Here is a 13,948-nt window from a genome sequence, read left to right on the forward strand (position 1 = left end):
CTTAAGAGTTTACTTATTAATATCCCTTATGCTGATGCTTTAGCCCAGATGCCACATTATGCAATGTTTTGAAAGAGATATTGGCAAACAAAAGGAAACTGGGAGATGTGGCTACAGTTGCACTAAATGAAGAATGCTCCGCAATCCTCCTCAACAAGCTGCCCTAGAAACTGAAAGATCCAGGGAGTTTCACTATCCCTTGCACTATAGGTAGTTTGAAAATTGATAAGGCATTGTGTGATTTAGGAGCTAGCATAAACTTGATGCCATATTCGGTTTTCAAGAAATTGGGATTGGGTGAACCCCAACCAACTAGAGTTGCATTGCAATTAGTTGATAGATCCATCAACCATCCTAAGGGAATCATAGAAGATGTACTTGTTAAAGTTGATAAATTCATCTTTCCAGTTGATTTCATTGTATTAGACATGCAAGAGGATGTTGATGTCCCTCTTATCCTAGGGAGACCTTTCCTATGGGGAAGGAAATGATTGATGTCCAACAAGGGCAACTCAGCCTTAGGATTCAAGATGAGGAAATAATTTTTAAGATGTCTGATGCTATGAAACATGCACCTTCTAGTGATGATTCTTGTTACATGATTGATGTTATTGATTATGTGGTTGATGATTGCTTTCAGGTTAGCATGTTGGCCGATACCCTTGAGCTATGCATACAAGATGGAGAAGCTACAAGGGGAGAAAATGAAGAGATTCAAAGCATGGCAACATACCTGAATGCCAATCCACAGTTTCAAGGGAAAGGATTCTTTAAGTTGGAGAGCTTGGATAGACCGCCAATGCTAAGAAGCAGGCCTTCAACCCTTGAGCTGAAGCAACTCCCACCGCATTTGGACTATGCTTTCTTAGAGGCATCGTCAGCCCTACCGGTGATCATATCAGCAGCCTTAACCCAATTGCAAAATGAATATCTGTTGAGGGTGTTATGGGAACACAAGATAGCTTTGGCTTGGAAGGTAGCCGACATCAAGGGCATAAACCCATCTATATGCCCACAAAAAATTCTGATGGAAGATGGAAGCAAGCCTCGGTTCAGCCCCAAAGATGCCTGAACCCGAATATGAAAGAGGTGGTGAAGGCTGAAGTCATCAAATTGCTAGATGCTTGTATCATTTATCCTATCTCAGATAGCTCATGGGTGAGCCCCGTGCAAGTAGTGCCAAAGAAAGGTGGCATGACTGTAGTACCGAATGTAAGGAATGAACTCATACTGACTAGGACCACCACCGGGTGGCAAGTGTGCATTGATTACAGAAAATTGAATGAAGCCACACGCAAGGATCATTTCCCTCTCCCTTTCATTGACCAAATTCTAGAGAGGCTGGCCGGACATGAGTATTATTGTTTCTTAATTTGTGAATTTTTTTATGTATGGGGTATAGACTTCATGGAACCCTTCCCGAATTTTTTTGGTAACAAGTACATCCTAGTTGTTGTTGATTATGTATCCAAATGGGTGGAAGCCACGGCTTTACCCACAAATGACTCTAGGAGGGTAGTACACTTCCTTAAAAAGCTATTCACCCAATTCGGCACACCTCGAGTTATAATTAGTGATAGGGGAACTCATTTCTGCAACACCCAATTTGAGCGATTGATGTGAAAATATGGTGTTACGCATAAATTAGCAACCCCATATCACCCTCAAACCAGTGGCCAAGTTGAATTAGCTAATAGGGAACTCAAAAGAATCTTGGAGAAGACGGTAGACTCTTCTAGCAAGAACTGGGCAATCAAGCTAGATGATGCATTGTGGGCATATAAAACTACATATAAAACACCCATTGGCATGTCCCCATATAGGCTAGTCTTTGGTATGGCATGTCATTTACCTGTTGAGCTGGAACATAAGGCATATTGGGCACTAAAGTTATTAAATTTCGATTTGTAGGCCATAGGAGCCGAGAGATGACTACAGCTGAATGAGATGGATGAATTCAGACTTGCAGCCTATGAGAATGCCAAGATTTACAAGGAGAGAACAGAAAGATGGCATGATAAGAACTTGTTGAGACGTGATTTACATGTGGGCCAGCAAGTGTCATTGTATAATTCACATCTCCATTTGTTACCGGGCAAGCTGAAATCGAGATGGTCTGGACCCTTCACCATCACACAAGTTTTCCCTTATGGAGCCGTAGGAGGTCACTCACCCGACACAAGGCACATTTAAGGTTAATGGCCAGCGCCTCAAGCCATATATAGTGGGTGGAACATTGCCTACTCCATCCACTGTATACCTAGACGACCAGTGATCCTACTAGAAGGTCGAGCTTCAAACTGAAAACAAGCGCTTATTGGGAGGCAACCCAATACTGATGAGTAGTTTTTATTTTTATTTGTTTTTCTGCTTTTCTTTTTGATGAGTACACAAATTACACATATTTTATGAGGTTTATGCTTGGTTTTGATGCTGATTTGTGAGAATTCTTACCCTAATTGAGCTTGATTTCAGGAAATTGTCAAAGGGGACAAGTTTAGGAAAAAGAGCATAAAACCATGCTAAAGGAGGCCAAATTGAAGGTGATATAGCCCAGTTGGGAGCAAGGCCCAGCCAAAAGGTCAAAGGAGGGCTCGGCCCTTAAAGCCCATGCAGCACTCTTTGGGAGATGCCCAAAGAGAGAGCCTAGCCGCAGCTTTCCAAGAGAGCCTATTCGGCCCAGCAAGGAGGAGGCCCATTTTGCAGCTCAAGAGCAGCCCAAATTGTAGCCTAAGAGAAGCTAGGGGCAGCAAAATTCTAGAAGGTTCAAGAGAGGCTAAGGGCGGCAGCTTCTAGAATTCTTGGAGAGCTGAAGGAAAAACTATTTAAGGAGGTCTCTTGGAGGAAAAAGATGTTCAACACCTTATGGTTCAAGCCCCTTTGGGGAGAAAACTCCTAGAGTTAAATTTTTGGAGGGAGAAGAGAGAGATAGGTGCAAGAGAGGAGAAGAAAGGAGATTCAAGCAACTTCAAGGGAAGAAGAAGCTGAATTCAAAAGGAGAAGAAGCCATTGGAGATCTAGGTAGTTCTTCCTTGAATTCTGCACATTTGGTAATCAAATTCAACTAGGGATTATATGTATCTTTCTCCATTAATTTTTCTTTCTTGCTGTAATTGAAGCATGATCTCTGTAATTTCAGATCTGTAATTAGTTTTTGAGGTTCCTTCGAATAGATTAGATGCAATCTTGATGTTTCTTGATTAGAAATTTAATTGTAGAACTGCTAGCCGAATTGATCTTGATCTTTGTAATGTTTGAATTGCTTGAGAAAGAATTCAGGCACTCTTAATTCTGTTTGGCTGAATTGTTCTTGATTCTTGGAAGTTCTAGAGTGCTTGAGAAAGACTCTAGGATTTCATATCTACTAATCAAGAACCGAATTGAGTGCAAGGTTAGAGATAACTTGCACAATTCGGTTGGTGATCATTCAATCTAAAATGATGCCCTAGAATTTCTAGATCTTAATGCATACATGGGGATTAGATTCTTGCTAGAGATAGAAGAATCATCACTCATGCATAGAATGAACATGTGCTTGAGAGAGGCTGTTCATTGCCTTGAGGTTTCACCTAACCAAGGCTGAATCCAAATCTAAATGAATGACCTAGAGATCTAATTGCTAAATCAATTCTGTGCATAGTTAGCTTGTCTTTTCAATTTGCATGCAAGGTGTTTGATTCAATTCCTTAGAGATAGTTCTGTAATTAGGATTTCAAATTTGAAGTAGATATACAATTTGGTTAATCAGATAAGACTAGGCTGATATACTACTAGTAGTTGCTACATAAGTCCTTGTGGGAAACGATACTCTATTCATCACTCTATTACTTGTGCGACTAGTGCACTTGCTAGTGTAGCAAATACGCATCATTTTTCTGTATCATTCGAGTTTCTTGTCTAGGATGTTAACTTGGTAGATTGTTGATCTTTATGAGTGTTTATCATTCTCTCCATTCAGTTTCTTGTGGTTCTTAGCAGCTAGAGGTTCCAAACAAGGGAGCTATTCTAGATTTTAGAACACTCTTTAGGGAAGTCCGCTAAACCCCTCTCATTACTTGATAATGCTCTTAAGGAAAAGACCCTCATTGCTGGATTCATCTTCACATTCTCTCACTAGGAACATTTAGGGAAACGTTCATGTTAAGTGTGGGGAAGTTAGGCAGTAGCTATGCACGTCAATCACCCCAACACATACATGCATTGATAGGCTGAATAAACTAAAATTCCCTCAAGATTATTGTTGTTTATAAGGTGAATTCCAATAGGGAATACAATAAGTTGAGGGAAATCACTATAATTGTTAGAATTTATTCTTGTGCATGATCCAAATTTATCACATTGCATGAGGTTAAGGAAGTCGAATAGGACTTTCATCATGACCAGCCCTAACTCTCTTCATAAGTATAATGCACTTGATTGACATCTTAAAGATCATTTGAGCTATTAATCCACATCTGAACTATTAATGCATGAAGTTCAACAATTGCAAAAGAAAAAAAAAAGAGAAAGAGAAAGGGACAAAGTCCAAATGACTCTGTTGTCATGAACTAAATAGTAAAACTAGCGGTTTATGATATAAGTTCAGTCCCAACTCCGTTATTCCGAGCTGAATAGTAAAACTAGCAACTTGGAATATGAGTATTGTTATCTGCCTCTAGCTGGTGACCAGTGTGAGATGGAGCATAAAATGCACTCACACCAAAAAAAAAGGGGGGGGAAAGAAAAAAATTCGGTGATGGCTGAGGTTTAAAGGGACAAAATTTGGTTGAACATTCAATTAGGTGCATTGGTAGATTTGAGACCAAGCTTAAAGTAATGGTAAATATTGGTAGTCAAGGAGCTGCTATACATATTGAACGGAAGTGAGTGTTGGAGTATGAAGAATCTCCTGTTCTCCCCTTCCTTTGCTCTTATGTACGTGGTAAGAATGGATAATCATGGGAATGAATCACAATATTTATGTAGGTTTCCCGACCACTTAATGCATTATCATCCTAAAATTCATCTGGTAGATGGTAATAATCTGGGGGCTGATCAGTTTATGGGTGCGCAAGCTACACAGCATTTCTATTGTTTTATGCATGGTTTTGATGATAATTTGCATGATTTCTCACCCTAACTGAGAATGATTTTAGGAATTCAAGAGTGTGGACCAGCTTAGGGGGAAGATAGCATAAAACCATGTTGAGAGGGAAAATGTGGAAGCAATTCGGCCCATCTAGAAGACATGCCCAACCGAGAGTCATAAGGAGGGCACTTTCGGCCCATAAATAAGCACAGCTCCATGGGGGACACCAAGAAGAGATCCCAACCAAGACTCTCCAAGGGAGACCTTTCGGCCCACCAAGTGGGAGGCCCAATTGCAGCCGAAGTTGCAGCCCAAGGGGAAACTCCTAAAGGTGGCTACCTTTTAGAGGAGAGAGGGCTGAGGATAAAAGTATAAAAGGGGAGGAAAAAGAGGAGAAAAGGGGTTTGAACCCCCAAAAGGAGAAAGGAGAAAAGAGAAGATCTAGAGGAAGAAGAAGGTTGCTGAATGCGAATTGGAGGATAATCACATCCAAGAAATTGAAGATTGAACCAGAATTCTAGGTTGTCTTCTTCTTTGGTTCTGTGCAATTGGTAACCGAATTCAGCTAGGGTTTCATGTAATTTTGTCAATTAATTTCTCTTTCTTGCTAGAAATCGAACCATGATTGATGATGTTTCAGATCTATAATTAGTTTTCTAGGGTTATTCATTGATTGGATTCATTCTTGATGTTTCTTGGTTAGGGTTTTAATTGTTATAATAGTCTTGCCTGAATTGTTCTTGATTATTGGATTATCTGAATTGATTGATAAAGAATTTTGGTAATCAGATCTGCTAATCAAGAACCGAATCTAACACATCTTAGAGATAATTTGTGTGATCCGGTTGGTGTTCATTCAAATCTGAATTGATGCCCTTTGAATTGCTTGCTCTTAATGCATCCATGGGGATTAAATTCTTGATAGAGATATAAGAATTGTCACCCATGGATAGGATGAGTTGTGCTTGAAAGAGACTGCTCATGGCATTTCACCCAACCATGGTTGAATTCCAATTCAATTGAATAACTTCATGAATTAATTGCTAGACCGAATCTGTTAATGTTCTTATACAGCCTTGCTTCTCCCTACATGAAGGTGGTTTGATCCAAATTGATTTGGATAGTTTGCTAGTTAGGAATTCAGATTTTGATTAGGTTAAGAATTTGATTTATCAAATAACAATTGACTGATTTATTACTAGTAGTTGTTGGATAAATCCTTCTGGGAACGGTACTCTACTCATCACTTTATCACTTGATCGGCTAGTGCACTTGCTAGTGTAAGCAATATGCATCAAGCTCCCACTTGCACTTAGGTCCATTCGGGTATAAGCCGGAGTCTCATACTTTCCACGTGTTTCTCAAACACTTTCTGTGTCAATGGGTTTATTCCATACTTTCACCTCTTCCAACTATCTCCTGTAGTACATGGTATTTCCTCTCGATGTGCTTTGACTTTGAGTGGGCTCGTGGCTCCTTAGCCTGAGCAATAGCTCCAATGTTGTCACACAACAATGGAATTTATTATTCTATTATAATTATGGAATGGTTCTGTGATTGTTTCTTGAATATTTGGGTTGTATGTGTAATGGAGATCAAAATCTTTTATGGAGCCAAGATCTACGCACCCTGCATTCTTTATTATATTATTTTGGTCTATAAATAATTTCGCTTTCTAAACAAAATGTATAGAATTAGATCTGATGTAATTAATAAAAATTTAGGGTCTTCTATTTTTTTTTTACATTGGAAGAGTTGTTGAAATGCGCAGAGGAGAAGAATAAGTTTTGTAGATACAAGATCTGCAATCTACGATTCGCAAAAAATAAATCTGCTATCTACGACTAATCTTTTTCTTGCAGGTTTGCAGATTGTCCAAGATCATCACACTACAACCTCTTGATTATGTTTTCTTGCTGATCTTGATTACATTTTTCGGCTGTAATTAATTTCAGATCATATTCTTCAAAATTGCAACATGTTTTGGATGCCAAACCCTAGGCCGAATTTGACCTAGTTTGGTCCAAATTGGTTAGACCAAACCCATGGTTCGGTGGGGTCTGTTGTCAGCCCCATGGGTTACATTTTAGGTGACCCAAATTCGGTAATGGGCTAGGGGTTTGATGGCCCACCACATGATGCAATTCAGCCCACCCTGTAAAACCCTGTTTTTCTAAGTTAAAGAAGAATCGGCCCACTTTCAGCATTACAACTATATGGGCCGAACTGATTTTTGCATTTTAGCTCATATACCTAGATGGAATTATATGATAATACATGGGCCTTAATGGGCTGATAATGTGTTAACTTTAATTAATTAGGGTTTTATAGTTATGTGATTGATTGGAACAATTTCATGCATGTGGATGTATGTGATGTACTGAATGTGATTCGCACATGGGCCATAAGTACTTGGCCCATGTTTATTCATTAGTGGCTCTCTACATACATCATGGTTGAATGCACATCATTGCCATGATGTCTATAAGATCATTGGATGATCTCCCTTCTCAATGAGCCCCAGATCAGCTTCCACCCCAAGAGGAACCGTGCGGTGCCCTTGCTCATTTTGGACCCATTTAATCTGACTTTAAGAAAGTTAGTGGGAGCCACTTTGGTTTGACCTAAATCAGATCTAGGGACATTTCAACTTGTTCCCTCCAGATATATAAGTGCATGTGATAGGAAAGTTCATATGATGAATTCTCTAAAGGCCTTTTGTCATTAGCATGAAGATGGGTTGTATTAGCAATGAGGAGATGCACCATAAAATTGGGCTATCGATTTGTGGATCCAGTCTGTTTGATTGCTTCATAAGATGATGGGGGCATCATAGACCAATGTGGGAGGAGCCTATCCTAAAATGGAAGACTTTCTCATGATACCTTGGGGTCAACGAATAAGACGGGTCAGCACTTACTAGACAGAAAGGTTTAACCTAAAATGGCAATGAACCTTGTCTGATAGAGGCCAAAGGGAAAGCTCATAAGATGAGTGGATATGATCCTTCACAGAAAGTGGTGGGGTTTTGCAGCTAAAACAGTTGGCTCCATGCACCTATGTGATTTTCCACATTTCTAGAGACATAACTATGTCTCTGTCTCTGAGATGGGAAGGAAATCTCGTAGATGAAGAAATGGAAATGGAACATAGATAAAAGTCCTTTCTATGTAAATAACACGAATCAATTCTTAGGTCGTGGACTAATATTTTTCCTTTTATCAGAAATAGCAAACAGCGATTCGCCAAACTGTTGGATGATAACAAGTTTAAGGGACCTAATTATGCTGATTGGTTTCGTAACCTTATGTTGGTTCTGACGTCCAAGAAATTGGACAAGGTAGCCAAAAACCCTGCATTGGAACAATCGGGTGACAGGGCTTCCAAGACTCGTAAGAAGAAATATCAAGAATGGGGGAAAAGAACTCTCTTGCCCAATGTTATATCATTGCCTCCTTAGACAATCTGATACAGAGACAGTTCGATAAGATCGAAGTGTCCAAGGATATCGTGGATAGTCTAAGGACGACAGAAGGTCCTAAAGCTATTTACGACCACACAGATTTCTAAGAACCAACAGGTTTAGGACCATTGTCTAAAGATGATGGGCTACATCAATGAACTAGAGGCTCTCGGCTTTGGGCTAGATGATGACACCAAGATTGATGTCGTCTTAAACTCTTTGCCTCCCTCCTTCAATCAATTTATCATGAATTACAACATGAATAGGCTACATCAGCAATATGTTGCAGATGGCCGAAGAACTGATAAAGAAGAATAGACCAATAACCATGTTTGTTGAAGGTGGCAAGTCGGGAAAGAAAAAGAGGAAGGCTAAGAAGAAGCCTTAGAAGAAAGCTAGCAAACCTAAAAAGTAGAAAAAGGACAAGGCATTAGATGCGTGTCATTTCTGCAAGCAGACCGGTCACTGGAAGAGGAACTATCCTCAGTATCTAGAGACCAAGAAGCAAGGTAATTTCAAATCTTTTGTCGTAGAGATTGATTGGTTGGTCACTTCTGCATCCTGGTCTATTGACTCTGGGGCTTCTATTCATGCATGTAACACATTGCAGGGGTTCAAGACAAGCAGAAGAAACAATTACACTTAAAGATTATCATTATGTCCCAAGTTTGTAAAGAAATTTACTATTTCAAAATTGAGCAAGGATAGTTATTCTATTTCTTTTAGTAATACGATTACTATTAAGTTGAATAACAAATTCCTCACTTACGGAGAACCTGAGAATGGTCTCTATGTCTTTCATCCTTCTCTGGAAACAAACATAACCGAAACTACATTGGAATTTATCTCCAAGAAGAGATCACATGATACGGTTAATCCCACGTGCCAGTGGCATCACCGACTTGGCTACATTAATAAAGATCGTATCACAAAGTTGGTAAAGTATGGTTCTTTGGATTTTCTAACTATAGAAGATCTTCCAACCTGTGAACCTTGCCTTCAGGGTAAGATGACGAAATAGCCATTTACAGGAAAGCCTGAAAGATCTATAGGCACACTTGACCTAATATATACTGATGTATATTGTCCCATGAATGTTAGGACATGTAACTAGCACGTTTATTTTATAACATTTACCGATGGTTTCTCACGGTATGGTTACATGTACCTAATGAGACGTAAGTTTGAATCCTTTGAAAAGTTCAAAGATTTCAAACAAGAGGTCGAGAAACAGTTGGGGCAACAAATTAAGGCCCTTCGATCAGATCGAGGTGGCAAATATCTCTCCAATGAATTCAAGGACTACTTAAAGGACAATGGATTGTATCATAGTTAGCTCCTCTTACCACACCACAATTAAATGGTGTGTTTGAGAGGAGAAATCGAACTCTATTGGATATGATCTGTTCACTTCTCGTCTACTCATGATAGCTCCTTTTGGGGTTATGCATTAGTGACTACGATATAAGTGTTGAACCAGGTTCCAACCAAATCCGTTCCTAAGACTCCATATGAGCTATGGACTGGTAAGAAACCAAGTGTAAGACACTTAAAGATTTGGGGTTGTCCGGCCCAACTATTACCTATTTGTAGGCTACCCCAAAAGCTTTGTAGGGTACCTATTCTATGATCCAAAAGTGTAAAAGGTGTTTTGTAGTCAAAATGCCTACTTCTTAGAAAGAGACTACATCTTGAGCAATCATCGTCAGGAAATTGTTCTTGATGAGGAGAGCTTAGGGGTAGTGGGAGATGTCCCACAGGCTCTAGATAATACCCAACCTAAAAAATCTACTCGAGTTTCTAGGCCTCCAGTTCGCTACGACTATGATCAAGAAAGTTATTTGATGGAAGCCACGATTAGTGAGGAAGATCCCCTAACTTATACGGAAGCTATATTGGACATAGATTCTTTGAAATGGGTAGATGCCATGAAAGTCGAGATGGAGTCGTTGGAAACCAACAAGGTCTAGACTCTTGTAGACACACCCCCTAGGGTGAAAGTAATTGGTTACAAATGGATCTATAAGAGGAATAAGGGCCCTGATGGTAAGATTGGAACCTATAAAGTTCATCTTGTAGCGAAGGGGTACACTTAGAAAGAGGGAATCGATTATGAGGAAACCTTTTCGCCAAAGGCCATGCTTAAATCCATAAGGATCCTGCTAGTTGTAGTAGCACACAATGACTATGTGATTTGGCAAATGGATGTCAAAACCACATTCCTGAATGGAGATCTTACTGAATATATCTACATGCAGCAACCACAAGGACTCATTGCTGTAGGTTAGGAACACATGGTGTGAAAAATCAACCGCTCCATCTATGGATTTAAGTAAGCTTCTAAGAGTTGGAACATCCGATTTGACTCTACCATCAAACAATTTGACTTTGAGTATAATCCGAATGAGCCCTGTGTTTATAGAAAAATAGTGGGAGATAAGGTTATGTTCTTGGTTTTGTATGTAGATGACAATCTACTATGATGTAGGAATGTTAACTACGGTGAAGGTATGGCTTTAGCACCAATTCTCCATAAAAGATCTTGGAGAAGCCTCCTATATCTTGGGAGTTCAACTCTATATAGATAGATCGAAGAGGATAATAGGATTATCCCAGTCTACTTACATTGACAAGATTATCAAAAGATATAGCATGGAGAACTCCAAGAAGGGATTTATCCCTTTCAGACACGGAGTCACTCTCTCCAAGGGTATGTCTCCCAAGCCCCTAAGGAGATTGAGGGCATGAGAGAGGTTTCCCATGCCTCAGCCATAGGGACATCATGTATGCCATGTTGTGCACTCAGTTAGACATTGCTCAGGCTATTAGTATGGTAAGTAGATACTAGTCAAACCCAGGACAAGAGCACTAGACAATTGTGAAAAACATACTTAAATACCTTTGAAGGACAAAAGAGTTTTGTTTGGTATCAATGGTAGTTCACTATAGATCTTAGGGTATACTGATGCCGATTTCCAATCAGACCTAGATGATAGAAAGTCTACATCTGATTACATCTTTATGATAGGGTCCTATGTAGTAAGAAAAATTGTCCATGACCCAAGTCAAGCACATTTCCGTAAGTAAGGCTACCAAATGGATGAAGTTGTTCATCTTGGAATTTGGAATTCAGCACATCACTCATTCCACTGGTGTGTGACAACACTGAATCTATGAGAGATTATTGTTAGAGAAGATGTCCAGATTCAAAAGGTAGCATCAATGGAGAATGTGGCAAACCCATTGACTAAAATGTTGGCATAGAAAGTGTTTGAAAAACACGTAGAAAGTTTAGAACTGAGGCTTGTACCAGATTGGACCTAAGTGCAAGTGGGAGTTGTTAGACAGTGTATGCCCTTAGCTCTAATCAGATTGGTGTACTTTTGACATTTTTTGTAAATGAATAATAGTACATAATTGCTTCATGTTATATCTGGTGTGTTTCTGTGTAATACTATTAAATTGAACACTTATGAGACTCGTGTTAGTTTTGAATGTTCACAGTCGTTGGATAGGCCTGGGGAGCTTTATCCTGCCAAGGCTGACACTAATATGCTGCCAAGTCGGTTGGGTGACTTGTCTCAGCTGCTAGGGTGAGACTTGAAGCACATGTAGTGTGGGTTTGCTTGAAACTCTGAAGCGGACCAGTTTCCAGTTGTGCCTTGGACCTTGGAGACAAATGGGAAAAATTGGAAAGTTACATCTAACCCCTAGACTTGATTATGGTACTGCACTAGGTGTTGAATTGGGCTGTCTTTGATATACCAATCAGTGAGATCCTTAGCGGGGGTGAAAACCTGGGTATGTTGGGGCAATTTGAGAATTCACCTGAGTGGGCGATCATAGTGGTAGAATCAGTCCCTTTGTCGGACAAAGTGAATGATCGGGGATAGTACTCTCTCTAATGGAAACGTAAACTGTCGGCAGTGGATTTCAAACTTGTTTGAGATTTGTTTTGCAAAATATATTTATATATAGATATACATATATTGTGTTTTATGAAAAGGTTTGCGAAATGTTTTAATTCACAGGATCCATCCTAAGTAGAGAGTGTGACACTGTACCTTGTAGCCAAGGGAGAGGTCCTCTCTTGTCGGATAGTGTTTGATCATTATGGGCTAAGAGATTAATTGTAAAACCATTTAGGGCTTATAGACCTGATGGGTTAATCTCACTTAAGGCCATAGTCCTTAGGCCTTCATAAGGTGGATGGACCCAAGGACCATTTAGGGGTTCACTGTGTTCAGTAGTGAATTCGAATAGGCCTTGTAACGACTAAACCCATATGGCCTTTGTGGAGATCAATGTTAGGGTTCCACGCCATACAAAGAGAGACAAGTTAGCCAACAAATTAAAAGGGAAGTGAGCCTGATAATCTTGGAAGGCTATAAATAGAGGGTGAATTCCTTATGCTAAACACTTTTACTACATCCAGTTCTTTCCTCTGTTCTTGCCTTCCTACCTTGTTCGATCTCCAGTGTCTTGGACTAATTAAGGTATGATCTTGATTCTGATTTTTGCTAAAAAATTCAGATCTGAAGTTGTTCTTACACTCCCTTGCGTGATCCTTGTTGAAGGATTACAGTTCTTGCTGAAGAACTACTTTGTTGATCCTACTTCATCTCAAGCTGTGTCATCTTTAGTAGAGGCAGGATTTGGTGACCTCTTTGGGTGTGAACACCTACGTTGGGAGCTACATTTGTGGATTTTGTCTTAAGTATAGCCCTTCCTTTTTCTATTACAAATGTGGTCCGGTTTGTTTCAACAATGAACCTTGAAAAATGCAGTTTTTCTAAAACAAGGAATATGATTCCCGGAAAGAAGAAAGAAATTTTGAAATTTCGCCCAGCCACCCTGCATGGTTCAGCCATCCATATGATGAATCTCCCTTCCCTTCAAATTTGAATTGTTATATGACACCAACTGCAAAGCACAGTTTGTCCCATATAGTAGTCCACAACCAAATGGGCTTATCATGCTTTAATCTAAACAAAATTGGGTTTTGCAAGCATGGGCCTAATTGGTCCATATAATGAGTCATAAAAACCTTGGTGTAGGCCTATAATTTATCACTTAATCAGTGATCTAAGGGACTGTTTTCAGTCCCTAAAGAACCCTAGGTTTGGCCCTTGTAGTCGGACTAAAACTAGGTCAAATCAGCTCAGGGTTTAGTGTTTAAGACATGAACCAAAATCATGGTTCATGATCTGAATACTTTCAGCAATGATTCATAATCAAATCAACAAAAATAGGAAATAATAAATTCAAAATAAAACTAATTTGGCTGGGATTGTGGTGGTCTCATTCCAATCTGGACAAAACTACAAAATTTGCATCAGCCTCTCCTTTGCACATCGAACTTGCTTCTCTCCATGCACTGCGATCTCCAATTGTTTCTCCTAGGTAAATTAGTTGAA

This window comes from Nelumbo nucifera, chromosome 2 (genome assembly GCF_055504915.1).
Source record: "Nelumbo nucifera cultivar China Antique chromosome 2, China Antique-T2T, whole genome shotgun sequence".
Classification (NCBI taxonomy): domain Eukaryota; kingdom Viridiplantae; phylum Streptophyta; class Magnoliopsida; order Proteales; family Nelumbonaceae; genus Nelumbo; species Nelumbo nucifera.